Raw genomic sequence first — 14,765 nt, 5'->3', positions numbered from 1 at the left:
GAAGCTTTGAGGAAAAAGGGAGCAGGGATATGGGACGGTAGTTAGAGGGGGTGGATGGGTCGAGGGATGTTTTTTTTAGTATAGGTACTACAGTGGCATGTTTAAGGTCAGCAGGGACGATGCCAGAGGAGAGCGAGCAGTTGAAGATGTGTGTTAGAGAAGGCACGAGACAAGTGGAGAGAGATCCAATAAGGTGAGATGGGACAGGATCGAGCGGGCAAGTGGTGGGGCGAGAGGAGCAAAGAAGAGCAGCCACCTCTTGGTCAGTAGCTGGGGAGAATGTCTGAAGGGTAGGAAAGGCATGATCTATGTGTGATTGAGAAACAGAAAGGCAAGGAGGGGAGAATTCTTTCCTTAGCTGTTCAATCTTGTCAGTGAAGTAACATGCAAAGTTATCAGCAGTAAGGTTAGTTTTGGGGGTGGCCACAGCAGGGCGAAGAAGAGAATTAAAGGTGTGAAAGAGACGCCTGGGGTTGCGGGAACATGAACTAATGAGAGTGGAAAAATAGGACTGTTTGGCAAGGGCAAGGGCTGCACTGTATGAACACAATATGAATCTATAATGGAGAAAGTCTGATTGTGTACGAGACTTCCTCCAGGAGCGTTCAGCACAACGGGAGCATCTTTGCAGGTAGCGCGTTGATTTAGTATGCCATGGTTGGGGGCGGGTCCTCCTCGAGGTGCTTGTTTGGAGTGGCGCTGCAGTGTTCAAGGCAGATGTAAGAGTAGAGTTATATATGGAGATGGCCTGTGAAGGACAGGAGAGGGAAGGGATGGACAGCAGTTGTGAATCAATGTCAGCTGACAACTGTTGGAGATCAAGAGAATTAAGGTCCCTCCTGAGTTGAGGGGGGTTAGGCTGAGGTTTTTGGGTGAGGGGGTATGTGAGAGCAAATGATAAGAGGTGGTGATCAGAGAGTGGATATGGAGTGTTGCAGATATTAGATACTGTACATGCATAAGTGAAGATTAGGTCAAGGGTATTGCCAGCTACATGGGTGGGAGAATTTGCCCACTGCGATAGCCCGAGGGAGGAAGTAATTGAAAACCTACACGAGTTACTGTGTGATTACCAAATTCTAATGTAACCCAAACGGACACTATGTTTGCCTCACTAACTTTTATTCGGCTAGATTTTATGCTATCCTTCACATACAGCACCACTACTCCCCCTCCCCCTGTCTTGCCTTCCCTGTCTTTTCTATCTAAAGAGTACACTGGTATTGCTACGTTCCAGTTATTTTTCTCATTATACCATGTCTCAATAACCACGAATAAATCTACATTATCAGTTGCCATTATTGCCACAAGTTCATGGATCTTATTCCCTAAACTGCAAGCATTTGTAGACATGACTCTAAGCTAAGGATCCAGTTTGTTAACAGAGGGATTTTAGGTGAGGAGAGGTTTAGTGACTTGATTGGTGTGTATTGAAAATCTGCTGATCTGCTCTATCTATAAGTATGGTAATAACCATGGGGTGGGCATACCTCTGCTTAGGCTTTTCTGCAGAGCTTGGTTGCTTGTGAGTACTGGGTGTTAATCAATGCTGTTATTAGGGGCCCAGTCTGAAATATAAGTTCTGGGGTTAGAAGGAAAAAAAAACACCATTATGGGTGGGGAGACATGGATATTGAGGTAATTAGAGATGAAAAACCAGAGGATATAACATTCGAGATAAAAAGATATGAAGGATCAGATAGGTGAAAGTCATAACAGTGAACATAAATGTACAAGACTATCAGTGAAAGAAGTAACACTAGTTAAACAAACAATTAACAAAAACGTCAAAAAGTATATAATAAGTGTGTGTGTGTATATATATATATACATACATATACATATCATATGTGTGTGTATATATATGTATATATATATATATATATATATATACATATATATACACACACACACACTTTTATTTCCTATATATGTTTAATATATTATAAAATAATGAAAGCATTTTATAATAAATTATATATATAATGCATATATATGACCACATTATAAGTGTATTTTGAGATATATATGTATATATCTCAAAGTACACTTATAATGAAATCATATATATGCATTGTATATGTATAATATATTATAAAATGCTTTCATTACTTTATAATATATGTATTATATATAAATTTCATTATTTTATTATTATTTTGTTTTACTTTTAGCTGCCTGGCGGACTGCCTGACAGCTCAGGCAGTCCCCCTGCTGGCAGCTCCATAGACTCCTATTGTGGCCATGTGATCATAGTGATCACATGGCCCTGGAGGGCCGCGGTGGCCAGACCTGCTGCACAGGGACTGCTGGGGTCTCGGGCAGTCATGCCCCCTGACCAGGATCACCGGTCCAGGTAAGTACAGGGGTCATTTCTGCTGCGGACGTACCAGGTATGTCCGAGGTCATTAACGAATATTTTTTGTTGGACGTACCTGGTACGTCCACGGTCGGCAAGGGGTTAAATTGCAAAAAATGTATTTAGAATGGGGAAATAATAAGACATTGTTCTTGCTCTAATTTTTTGTTGTATAAATTATTAGCTAGTAACATATCTAAAATATGATTCTTAGTTAAAATAATAGACAGATAAATATATTATATTAACTATTAATTTACTAATGTGCCTACTAAAATATTAATATGGTGCTTGTCAAGAAACATTACAAACTTACATTAAAAGTAGAAAAAAACTTGTAAAATATGTTATAAAACATTTATTACTTCTCGTCTTCATAAATGGAAGCTAAGAAGGGATATTCTCCAGCGCCCTATCCGGAGTCTATTTCTGAGATGACATTTCTTCCCCGCTCAAAGAAACTTCAGACAAATTGCGGAATTTTCATACTTCAGTCTTTGAAACATAAAAATAATCGATGTATGCTACCTGAGCAGGGGGAAACAGGGAGCAAAATAATGGAAATGACTTTATTTTCTCCTTAAGATCTAAAGCACACAGCAAATTTACATGAAGTAAATTACACCGTTCTCTTGGGTTTTGCAGCTTTACATATTATCATTTCTTTTAGAAACCTAGCAATAACATAAAACATTTTGTGTGAGCAAAAGAGAATAAATATCAGCACTTTTATTTTGTAGTATTTAACAGGTTCCTCTGGCAACGAGGAATAGAAGGTAATGCATTGAAATTATACTTTGCTAAAACCATGTTGAATACTAAAATAAATTGGCAAGAGTCTGGGCTATATGGCATTTTGGTTTCAAAGTCTATTCAATAACTTTGAAGTTAACCTACAGAAAATGTAAGCTCGTGGCAAGTTTATTGTGACGCGTGAACTTTTGCTGTTATGACCTGCTGCAAACGAGATGCATAGCCAGAAACCAGCTTCTGGCAGCGTTCGAGGAATCTTGGGCCATTTCTCACCCGCAATGGCCTCCAGTTCAGTAATATTCTTGGATTTGCATGCTGTAACTGCCTTCTTCAAATTCCACCAAAGATGACCAAGCGACTGCGATGTCCAAGTCAAGTGACTGTGATGACCAATGTAGAATTTTCCTGGACTTCTTCTGCAACCAAGCCTTGGTGGAATTTGTTGTATGCTTGGGATCATTGCCTTGTTGGAAAGTCCAATGAAGCCCAAGCTTCAACTTCCTCACAGATGGCATGACATTTGTTCCTAGAATTTCCTGATACTTCAATCTTGCCTTCTGCATGCTGCAGGTTTCCAGTGCCAGAGAATGCAAAGCAGCCCCAGAGCATCACCAAGCCACCACCATGCTTAACTGTAGGCAGAGTGTTCATTTCAGCATATGCTTCATTTTCTTCCTCCAGATATACCGCTGATCCATTGGGCCAAAAGGTTCCAGTTTTGTTTCAACCCTCCAGAGAACAGAATCCCGAAACGTCTGTGGCTTATTTATATGATTTTTAGCCTTTTGGAGACGATTTCTCCTGTGCTTTTGGGTCAGTAGTGGTGTACGTCTTGGAGTTCTGCCAAACCTGGTCTTGGAGTTTCTGTAAACCTTCTGTGTTTAATATGCCTCCGTCTCAGAAATCTAGTTGCAACCATTCATAGCTTCCTTTTTCTGCCCCAATCAGGTAGTATAGTCACTGTTCCTTCAACTTTGAACTTGTGCATTATGCTTCCAATGGTGTCTCTAGGAAAAAGAAAGCCCTTGATTAGTTGCATCAGGTGTGCTTGAGACAACACATGTTTTGTATATTTGTACTGTTGTGAGGAATTCTATTCAGGGAGTTGAATCATTTTGAGACTGGAGAAGACATAAGTTACATTTTCAGTTGAATTTGGGGAAACCACACAGGCATTCATTATTATTTCAAATGCCTTTGTTTGATTTGCTCATTGCAAACAGCTGAAAGTCTGTAAATGTTGACAATAAACAGGACTTTCAATTGGTGTTAAATAATTTTGATTACAACTGGATGTCAGCAATTATGTTGTATGGGAACCTTGCACACTATACAACAACAGTAAGATCACTGACAGCTAAGTCTTGAGAGGAGTGAGACATAGAATACATATTTGAATGCTGCATATTCATTCGGGCTGACCGTATTAGGCTTTAATAAATCTGAGAATTACCATTGCACTCAGAATTCGGTAATTTTCCCTGGATTTCGCCCATCTGAACAAAATTCTGTGTTTAGTAAATAACCCAGTGAATTGCAAAATTTAGACCAAAATAGTCAAGCTGTAACTATAGATGTGTTGTAGATTTTTTTTTTTCCCGTTTAGTATTTTTTGATATATTTTTATTAACTTGTTGAATAAACCCTAGTGTATTGATATTATTTAGCGATAATAGAGGGGATGGAGGGGATTTTCTGAGTTCAAATGAAAAAAAAAAATAAGACAAAAACAGATATAAATTATAAACAAGACGGTGTTCATAATAAACAATTCACTTGAATATGACTTCTTTGGAAAAATGAATTTGAAAAAGATAAGGTGTCGTTATGTATCTGCATTTTTCTTTTTATTCTCTCATTAAGAGCCAAAGATCCCTTCTGCACAACTAATACAGCAATCACGTATGACTGTTTCAGCATTCAGTAGGCCTAATTAGTGAAGTGCAGATTGTACTCATCTACCCACAATGTGCAAGAGAGCAACATCCAATTTACCCTTTAGATTTTTGGAGAGTCCCTCGTCACATGTAAATTATTTAAAAATAATAAAGAGTACACTTAGAATGGACCAAATTTTTTTGCTTGATTTAGAGGTTCTCCTGACATAGGTTTGTAATTTAGATGCCTAAAGTACAACCCCATAGTTAATTACTTGTATTGGCATTTGTTGCTCATTCTGTTTCTTTACCCATGGGATTTGAACAGTATTTGTTGCAGAAGACGGATCCAGTTTTAGTATAGACTTTGGATGACAACCTATCAATATAAAGGAATTAACTTAACCTCAATTGTAATTTACTTCACAATTAATTATTTTATCTTAAGTGATGTGTGCTCTATCCCAAACACCAGCAAGATAAGTTGATCATATTTAAGAGATCTTTGGCCCTCCCCTTCTAACCTAGCCCTGACTTCCTGTGGCTGTCCAATCACATATTTCCCAAAGCAACTCAATTTAATGTCTTTGTAAGGCAGGTGCTCTGAGCAATTGCTGCCTCATGACTATAACTCCACTAAGCTCCACAACCAGGAAGTAACAGGGCTTGTGAACTGATTAACTTCCGGCAGAGGGGGCTGTAACAAGGTTAATTTTTTCAAAATGCCAGTTTCTATTCAGCAAGTTAAAGTGCTTAATGCGTGTGCATTTTCTCTTTAACCTTAAGAACTGGAATAATGCCTTATGAAACATAAGTGAGGCATAAAATAAAGCCATATTATTGCTAAAAACATGAAATAGTCAATAAAGATGTCTCACTATAAAATAAACGCATTTCAGATATATTTTATGAATAAAATAAAAGACGATGCAGAGGTGGACGCCGTGTTGCGAATCTTCTAATTAAGCAAATTTGTATAAATAACAGGCGCAAGCTGACCAGAAATGGCCATGGGTAATATCAAATAAACTACTGTGATGTAATATAGTCTGTTTACTGTATCCCTGCAGAATAACCTGAAACATTGCCAATTAATTGTCCAAACACCATCAACATTTTAGTTTTTCATTATTTTGTAGAAAGACCACAGTTCACTTGCGCAGCTTTTATTCATTTTCCCAGCGATCAGCAATTTATTTTCTGCCAAAGAAGATCTACAGAATACAATAACGGAAGGCAGATTTGATGATAATTCTAAACTGTTAGTATAGCTTGCCGAATACCCAGAAATTTAGTGGAAAACGAATTGCATTTTTGACACAACTAAAGCACTTGCATATCACTGAGAGAGTGCTTATGCTACTAAGATGCCTATAAAGGAATATTCCAAGCACCATAACCACTACAGACCGTTGTGGTTATTATGGCGCCAGGAGTGCTCTGGGGCTGTCCCTGTATAATCTGAAGAAATGGTTTTGCATGGTTTAACACTGGCCTGAGTCTTGTGGGGCACCTGCACTGTGTCCAGTCTTCTCAGAGCTGGAGAAGCCTGATGCTAGTTTTGTTCAATACTTCAGTAAATACTTGCTCGACCCATTCATTGGCTGAGAAAGCTCAGCTTACACTCTTTGGCTATTAATGAACATCTACATCAGCATCCAGCTTCTCTTTCTCAAGAAGACTGGAGACAGCAGAGTGGGATTCAGATTACTCTGGGACAACGACATGCACTCCTGGCACCATATTCTCTATAGCAGGTTGTAATAGTTATGATGCTTAGAGTGTTTTCTTAATATTGTGTTATGCAATGTAAAGATCTCTATGTAGAGTTTAGTAACTTTTCTTAAGATGCAGAACTAAATTAAGATTGATGAGAGAGATAGCGAGAGATAGACAGACAGACGGACAAACTGATGGACACACACAGACAGATTGATAGGTATGAATGCTCCTTTTTGTTAATTCTCACAGAAGACTGGCATTTGGCAATTTCCTTCTATGTGTAGCAATAATGAATTTAAGCCAATGCCTGCAGTCAGACAAAACAATGGTTGTTCCATTTGAAGTTGAGGCTGAAGGACAGACTAGTTCATTTAATCTCCGCATGATGTTAATAGAGTCTTCAAGGTAAACAGACCCCAAGGACATATGGAAATAACATAATGGAGAATTCACAGAAACAAAACAAATATCTCAAGGAAAACGAGGGAATTAAACATTAGCAGTAATGAGGAAACTCTAGCTTACTTTTTTGTCGAAGGAAACCCTCCGTGAATTATTTGAAAGGAAGCTCATTAATATCTAATTAATATTATTTCCGCATTTTAAGATGGGCTACTTTCTTACAAGTAGCAACTCTCTTAGCAAATTAAAATTCCTTTGGAAAAAACAAACAAACAAAAAACATTTTGATGCTGTCTTCCTAATTGCAATATAGTCACACAGTGATATTGAAATTAGTAGTTGTGTTGTATTACTATGCCACATCACATACCTTCTCAATAGCAAAAACAAATATGGAAACAAAATAATAAAACACCAGCAGGGTTATCTGCTAAAGTGAGAATTCACAGTCAAACTGTAGCCAAACTGAAAGATTAGCTGACTTACAGAATATTTCCAGTTTGGCTAATTTGGCCTTAAAGGACACCTACCATGCTTTAAAACTAATTTTGCTCTTCGAAAGAGAATGCAATTTAGTTTATACCTAGTGCTGGCACTTTTGCTCGCAAATGGGAGATTGGGAGAATATTTTTTTTTTTTTTAAATGTCTAATGAATCGCTACACTTTTGGGGACAGTTCCCTGTTGTCCCCAAAAGTGGTACACCAGGAAACAAAGGCGGGGAAGTGGGGTTGGACACTAAGACGGGAACTGTCCAACCTAAATCCGACTGTTGGGAGACTTGAATTTACAGAGGAAATTGCTGGGACTGTCTTTGCAATGAAAGATCCCAATATACAGAGAATGAAGACACAACACAGTAAGATAAAGTAAAAAAAAATATTAACATTTAGAGGAGAATGCAGATAATGTAGATGTTTAACAAAAAACAAGAGGAAAATACAGGATGCAGGCAATCCAACAGATACAACACAGCAGGCAATCCACAGGTTACAAGGCACTAGGTAAGCTACAAGATACTAGGCAGCAGACTCAAGATCCAGGGAGCAGGAGATAGTATACAGAGTAGGCCTCTGGCATCAGGGAGCAGGCCTTCAAGTGACAGGATACAGGGCAGGCTTCTGCAACCAGGGAGCAGGCTTTCTAAAGACAAGATTCAAGGCACGTCTCTAGAAACAGGGAGAAGGCCTTCATATACAGGGTGCAGGATAGGTTTTACCTAATTTTTGTACCTTTAAGGAAGCAATATACATGTAAATTTAAGAGCAACTGATGGATAATCTGTCAGGCAGTCCCACAAAAAGGATCGACGGGAAGGTAAACATTCCTGAAGCTCCAGGGCTCTAAGCCATGACAGGTGTATAGTCGCCATTTTGGGCAGTCAGAATCCAGGACAAACCAAACCCATATCCTAACCCAATAACACACAGACACTAATGAATATGGGGAAATTTGTCCACAGCTTTATTAACCAATAATAATAATAATATTATTAATAATAATAATAATAATAATAACGATAATAAATTAACAGATAAACATGGGTCATTGCCCCCCATACTCCGCCCCCTCGCATCCTATTCCTTCGGCTACCATACAAAAGGCAATGACCCCCATATAATAACACATATACATATTTATAACATACACCAACATTATTCCAATCCACCAATTGTAAAAGTGCCAACCATCCATTAACCACGGCAGGGGTATACCCGGATACCCCTGCCCCACCAGGTTCTGAGCCACCTCCAGGACTCGAAACCTCTCAACCACCGATGACCACAATTTGTTTATTCCACCTCACGTTCATCCTGGGGAGCCTATTTCCTCTCCTTCAGCTCCCCGTCCCGCCACAAGCTCAGACCTTGACCCCTTAAGCTGTCTGAGCTCCGCCACCCCGAAGAAACAGTGCCATCCGTATACCATCCTGCCAACCCAAGTTGAGCAGGTCCAAACCCACATCCGAGAGATGAACACCATCCGAGCAGTAGTATCCTGGCAACCCTTCCTCCAGCTCAAGGTGCCTCACCACCACACCCCCCACCTTCCGGACAAAGCTTGCCATCAAGCTGTTCACTTTCTTCCTGCACCTATCCATAGCCACCGGACCGCCACCGGCGCCGCGGGACAATTTCCGACCAAACTAACATGACCCCCGGAAGCAGGCCTCTCAACTTGTTAATGTCCTGCTTATTCCCCTTCACCAGCCGGCGTTGCGGCGTAAGGCCCAGGTCATTACCCCCCACATGTAGGACCAGCAAGTCCGGCACGAACCCCGCCGCCAGCATCCTAAACAGTGCACCACAAACATCCCCCCAGCAAAACCCCCGATACCCAAACCAACGAACTGCCAACTGGCCTCTCGGAAAACCCAGCTGCTGGCCTTGTGCTCGAGCTGCGGCCCTCCTCTCGGCCCAGAAGACAAACGAATGGCCCACGATCCATGCCACACGCCCTGGGGAGGAGAAAACAAATGGTGAGGGAAGTCTAACAGAGACCCCCACCCCAGCCCAAAACATCGAAGTGTTCCATTTTAATTTATTCAGTTATCCTTTATCTTTTTTTTTTTTTTTTTTATATAGACCCCAAGTCCATCATTCCAACAAACCCAACCGGACATAGGAACGGAATCTTACCGATTCCCACCTCCCTATCCGCTTCACCACCTCGGCCCCCAATCCCAACCGTGCTGCCTCCGTGGCCGCCCCAATACGGAACGAGTGCGTTCCAAATCGTTCAGCCCGAAGCCCCAACTTACCTAGGCCCAACCGAAAAACTTTCGTGAACTGGAACCGAGAAAGGGACGATCCGTCAGCATGTACCAACAAGGAACCCCCTATCGCCGGCCTCCGCGCCAGGTACTCCGCCGTAGCAAGGCCCACAGTGTCACGTCCCGGCCCACGCCGCGGACGTCCATTTTGGATCTGCCAAGGTGCACTACTACCTTCCTATCCAAAACACGAACCCCCAAAACTTGCAGACCCCCCTGCACCAACTTATTAGCACTCACCAATTCCCCAATTCGGAATGCCCCAAAAAAGGCCAAAATAAACACCACCTTGAACAGCGAAGCCTCGAACCCATCGAAACAGACCTCAGGCAATAGACCCACCAAATCCCCCAATAGCTTAACCGACACCGGGCGCCTGGTATCTGGCGACCTGCGTCCCTTGCGATAACCCTTCAGGGCTTGCCTGATGAAGGTCTTGGTAAAGTACTCCTTCCCATGCCACCTAAACCAAAACGCCATCGCCGCCATGGACCTGTCCACCACGGCAGGGGGCGGCCCTTTCGCCAGCAACTGACAGGTGTACCACAGGAAAGCATCCCGCAGGGCATCCCCGCCGTCCAAGGCCAACCCGTCCAGCGACCGCTCCAACAAGCCCCAAACCTTACTGTACGAGGCCCAAGTGGCCAGTGCCAGGGAAGCCTTCACAAGTCCTGCAAGCAGGATGCTCCCAGCTGCCAAATCTCGATGCCCTTCCTTCGATGCCCCCGGCGCCGCCAGCCAGAATCGGGACCACTGAAAACGAGACAGAGCATCAGCCACCTCATTCAAATAGCCTGGAACATGGCGCGCGCGAAAAACAACATTCCGAGACATACACAGCAATACAAGTCACCTAAGCAGCCTAACCACCGGCTTCGAGGCCGCAGACTGACGATTCACCGCGTGTACCACTGCCATGTTGTCCGAGAAAAAGACCACCTTCCGATCGCGCAGCCCGTCACCCCACAGTGCCATTGCAACGACCAACGGGAACAACTCAAGGAAAGCCAAGTTGCGCATAAGAGGGCTCGATCCCCAAGAGTCCGGCCACCTCTCCGCGCACCAGCTACCACCAAAATACGCCCCAAAGCCCACACTGCCCGATGCATCCGTGAAAAGCTCCAGCTCGGCCGACGACTGGCCCTCCTGCCGGAACAACACCGTCCCATTAAAATCCCGCAAGAAGGCATCCCAGATGCCCAAGTCCGCTCTCATGGCCGCCGACACCCGGATGAAATGGTGCGGGGACCGAACCCCCGCGGTTGCAGACGACAAACTGCGACTGAAGACCCTCCCCATTGGTATGACCCGGCATGCGAAATTGAGCAGCCCAATCAAAGACTGCAGCTGCCGCAGGGTAACCTTGCGCGCCACAGCAGCCACTGCCCCTCGAAGCCTGTCCAGCTTATCCCGGGCAGCCGACATTCGCCCAGCCCTGAGTCTATCTCCAGTCCCAGGAAACTCAGACACGTGGTCGGGCCTTCCGTTTTATCCGCCGCCAGCGGAACCCCGAAGTGGCCCGCCACCCACTCAACCGTCCGCAGCAGGCGCAGGTATTCCAAGGAATCAGCCGGCCCTACACACAGAAAATCATCCAAATAATGCACAATAGAACGATTCCCCGCCTCCTCCCGTACCACCCATTCGAGAAAAGTGCTAAATTTCTCAAAATAGGAGCACGAAATGGAACAACCCATGGGCAGGCACAAGTCCACGAAGTAGGCCCCTTCGAAGAAACACCCTAGTAGGTGATGACAGTCCGGGTGGACCGGCAGCAGCCGAAACGCCGCTTCAATGTCCACTTTAGCCATCAGAGCCCCATGCCCGGCCCGCCTGACCAGTTCGACCGCCCGGTCGAAAGACGCATACGACACCGAGCATAAGTCCTTACTAATACCGTCATTCACCGACTCCCCTTTCGGGTATGAGAGATGGTGAATGAGTCTAAATTTACCCGGCTCCTTCTTGGGAACCACCCCAAGTGGGGAAATCCGCAGGCCCTCCATCGGAGGCACTGCGAACGGGCCCGCCATGCGGCCCAGCCCGACTTCTTTGCCCAGCTTCTCCCTCACCACGTCCGGGAAGTCAGCAACAGACTTCAGGTTGCGCAGCCTCCCCGATCCCCCCTCCCGCTCCTGAAACGGAATAAAAAACCCCGTCGCAAAACCCGCCAGGAGCACAGCAGCATCCGCCCTGTTACCGTAGCGGCTTAGCCACGGCTCCATCGCGCTTAGCCTCACTGGGGTTAAGCCCCGGGGAAGCGGATGCACCCCCTCCCCTGGCCGCGACAGCCGCACCGGCGCCTCCGGACTTACCCTTCTTGAAGCAGCGGTTGAGCCCATGAGCGCCCCCGCAGCCGGAGCACTCGTGCTTGAAACGACAGGTGGCCCCCCATTTGCATTGGCCCTCATTATAGAGCCAGCATAAGCCCTTTTGTAAGGTGGTCGACGAGGCGGACTGCCCCCTTGTGCCGGCCGAGTTCTGAAAGGGCTGCGCCTTCTGCGCCATCATCAGCTTCATCCAGAGTGGCAGGTCCATCTGATCCCACCGCATACCTGGATTAGCCGCCAGCCCTTGCCTAAACTGCTCGTCATACCGCCACCACGCCAACCCCCTGTAAGTACGGTATGCTTCCCAAATGCCATCCAGATAGCAAAACAGAGACGAGCATAACCCCGGCGATTTCTCGCTGAGCACGCTAGCCAGCACGCAAAAGGCCCTCAACCAATTACCAAAGGATTTCGGAATCTTGCGATACCGCTTCCTCTTTTCCTCCTCTTCCTTTTTCTCATCCTTCTTATCCTCCTCTTTGAGGTCAATAAAGTCCTCCAATGGGAGGAGGGAGAAAATCTCACAGAACTCACCCTTCCATATCTTATCCTTTACGTCCTGTTTCAAGTGAACCCCCAGCGGACCCGCAAAAGATACATACGCGTGCTGCCTAGCCGCGTCGGGGATACCCCCTGTCAACTCAGCCCGCTCACTCCCAGCCTCCCCTACTTCCTGCGGCACCACCATGTCCCCGCCCGAACTAGGCCCTGTGGAATTCCCGACCCGAGAGCCCGTAGCCACAGCTCCTGGAGCCCACACCTGACCAATGCCGCTAGTGTCACCCCCGCCCCCAATGAGTGGAGTAGTGCCTGAAGTGTTGTAACTAAAGCGCTGGAGTGTAGTGACCCACTGGACTCACCGGCCAAGCCCCCCGACACCTGAACGGTGGGGGCTGCAGTGCTGATCGCCCGACGTCCAGGAAGAGGAACGTCCGCCGCTGTCTCGCTGACCGGGGAGCCCACCCGGTGTCCTGCCTGCGAGGAGGCGGAACGGCTCCGAGACCTAGGACAAGGAGAAGAAGTCCTGGGTAGGGTGTAACGAGCATCACTTCCCCTCCCGTCACGACCCTGGGAGCGCCTGCTCTGTACCGAAGCCTCCCGCTGAGCTCTACTACCACACGGCACCTGGGAACCCCTGGGGCTACGACTCCTCCCGTCTCTACCAGTAGGCCGCCCCCGCCGACCATACCTAGGGGCTGCCACACCATCCCCTGCCGAGCTGTCCGAGGGGGAGCAGTGCCGACCTGACCTCCCCCGAGTATCCCGGGACCCCGGAGATCGAACTGGCGAGGGGCTGCCACTACTACTCCCAGAACCCGGGCCCCCCCGAAGGCCACAGCCCCCCCGCCGCCCACCCACTACAGAGGATCCCAATCCCCCGCCTACCCCACTTCTCTGCCTATCTACCTCCGGGACCTCCTTCCCCGCACCAACTGCCACAGCCCCTTTACCCTTCCCCCCATGCTTACCAGACCCTGCCAGCCCAGACCTACCATCCGCCCCCTCGGGGGACCCGCTCACTGACCTGGCCGCACCCCGGGAACCCCCACAGCCCTTGGAACTTAACCCTTTTTGACCACACTTTCTCTTAGGGGCCCCAGGACCCTCCCCCCTTACGACTAGGGCCCGGGCACCCTCTACTGGCCTACTCCTGCCCCCCCTAGTGGCAGAGCTCCCCCTAGCATCCTTCCCGCCAAGAGGGCCCCGTCCGGAGCCCTCTGCACTTGCCTGTTGCCTCCCAGGCCGGCCATGCGGTCTCCCGGATCCAGACTCATCGGCATCATCACTCTCCGATGGGGGGGAAGCCCTCCTGGACCTCCCCTCCGTGGTTCCCGAACCACCAGGGGGCCGCCCGGACACCTCCGTCCCGAAAGCAGCAGCGCCCCCGTCCGCGACATCCTTCCGCCGCCGAGCACTTATCCGAGGCTCCGGCCGCTCGAGGGGAGGCGGAGCCTCGACCACGCGACTACCGGGCCTGCTGCCGCCCGCAGCGGAACCGCCACTGCCACCAGGGATGTCTTCATCGGGCCCCACGCCCGGGCTTGGCCTCCTCGGGGGCCTCCTGGCCCGGACCGGTCTGCCACCGCCGCCGTCCCGTTCCGCCGCCTCCGCCAGGGCAGGGCCCAGCTGGGCCCGCAGCCAGTCTGCTCCCTGATTCCTCGCCGCTGACCTGATCCCCTCCAGCAAATGCTCCACGTCGTCCATCGTACCTGCAGAGGAGACAAAAAAGGAAAATCCCACCAAGCCAAATCTGTGCACACAGGGGTGAACACAAACTCAACCAGGTAGAAAGTTAGAATGACTCACCTAAAATGGCTGCTCATTTAAATAGCCAATCCTACTTACCCATAATTCCAACCCTTGCTTACTTCCTCCTAAGCCCGCCTCCTAACCCCTGTCAAGGCCTTTTTCCGCTTAGCTGCTCTCTAGCTACATGGGGCTACATTACGGTGTTCTATACCTCAACAACAGCTTTACAGTTCATTATGTTGCGGACTGCATATAATGCCATAATGGTGTCATTGGGTTAATACTTACCCTATAACGGAC

This window comes from Pelobates fuscus, chromosome 13 (assembly GCF_036172605.1).
Source record: "Pelobates fuscus isolate aPelFus1 chromosome 13, aPelFus1.pri, whole genome shotgun sequence".
NCBI classification, from domain to species: Eukaryota; Metazoa; Chordata; class Amphibia; order Anura; family Pelobatidae; genus Pelobates; species Pelobates fuscus.
Note: the sequence above shows the minus strand (reverse complement) of the source record.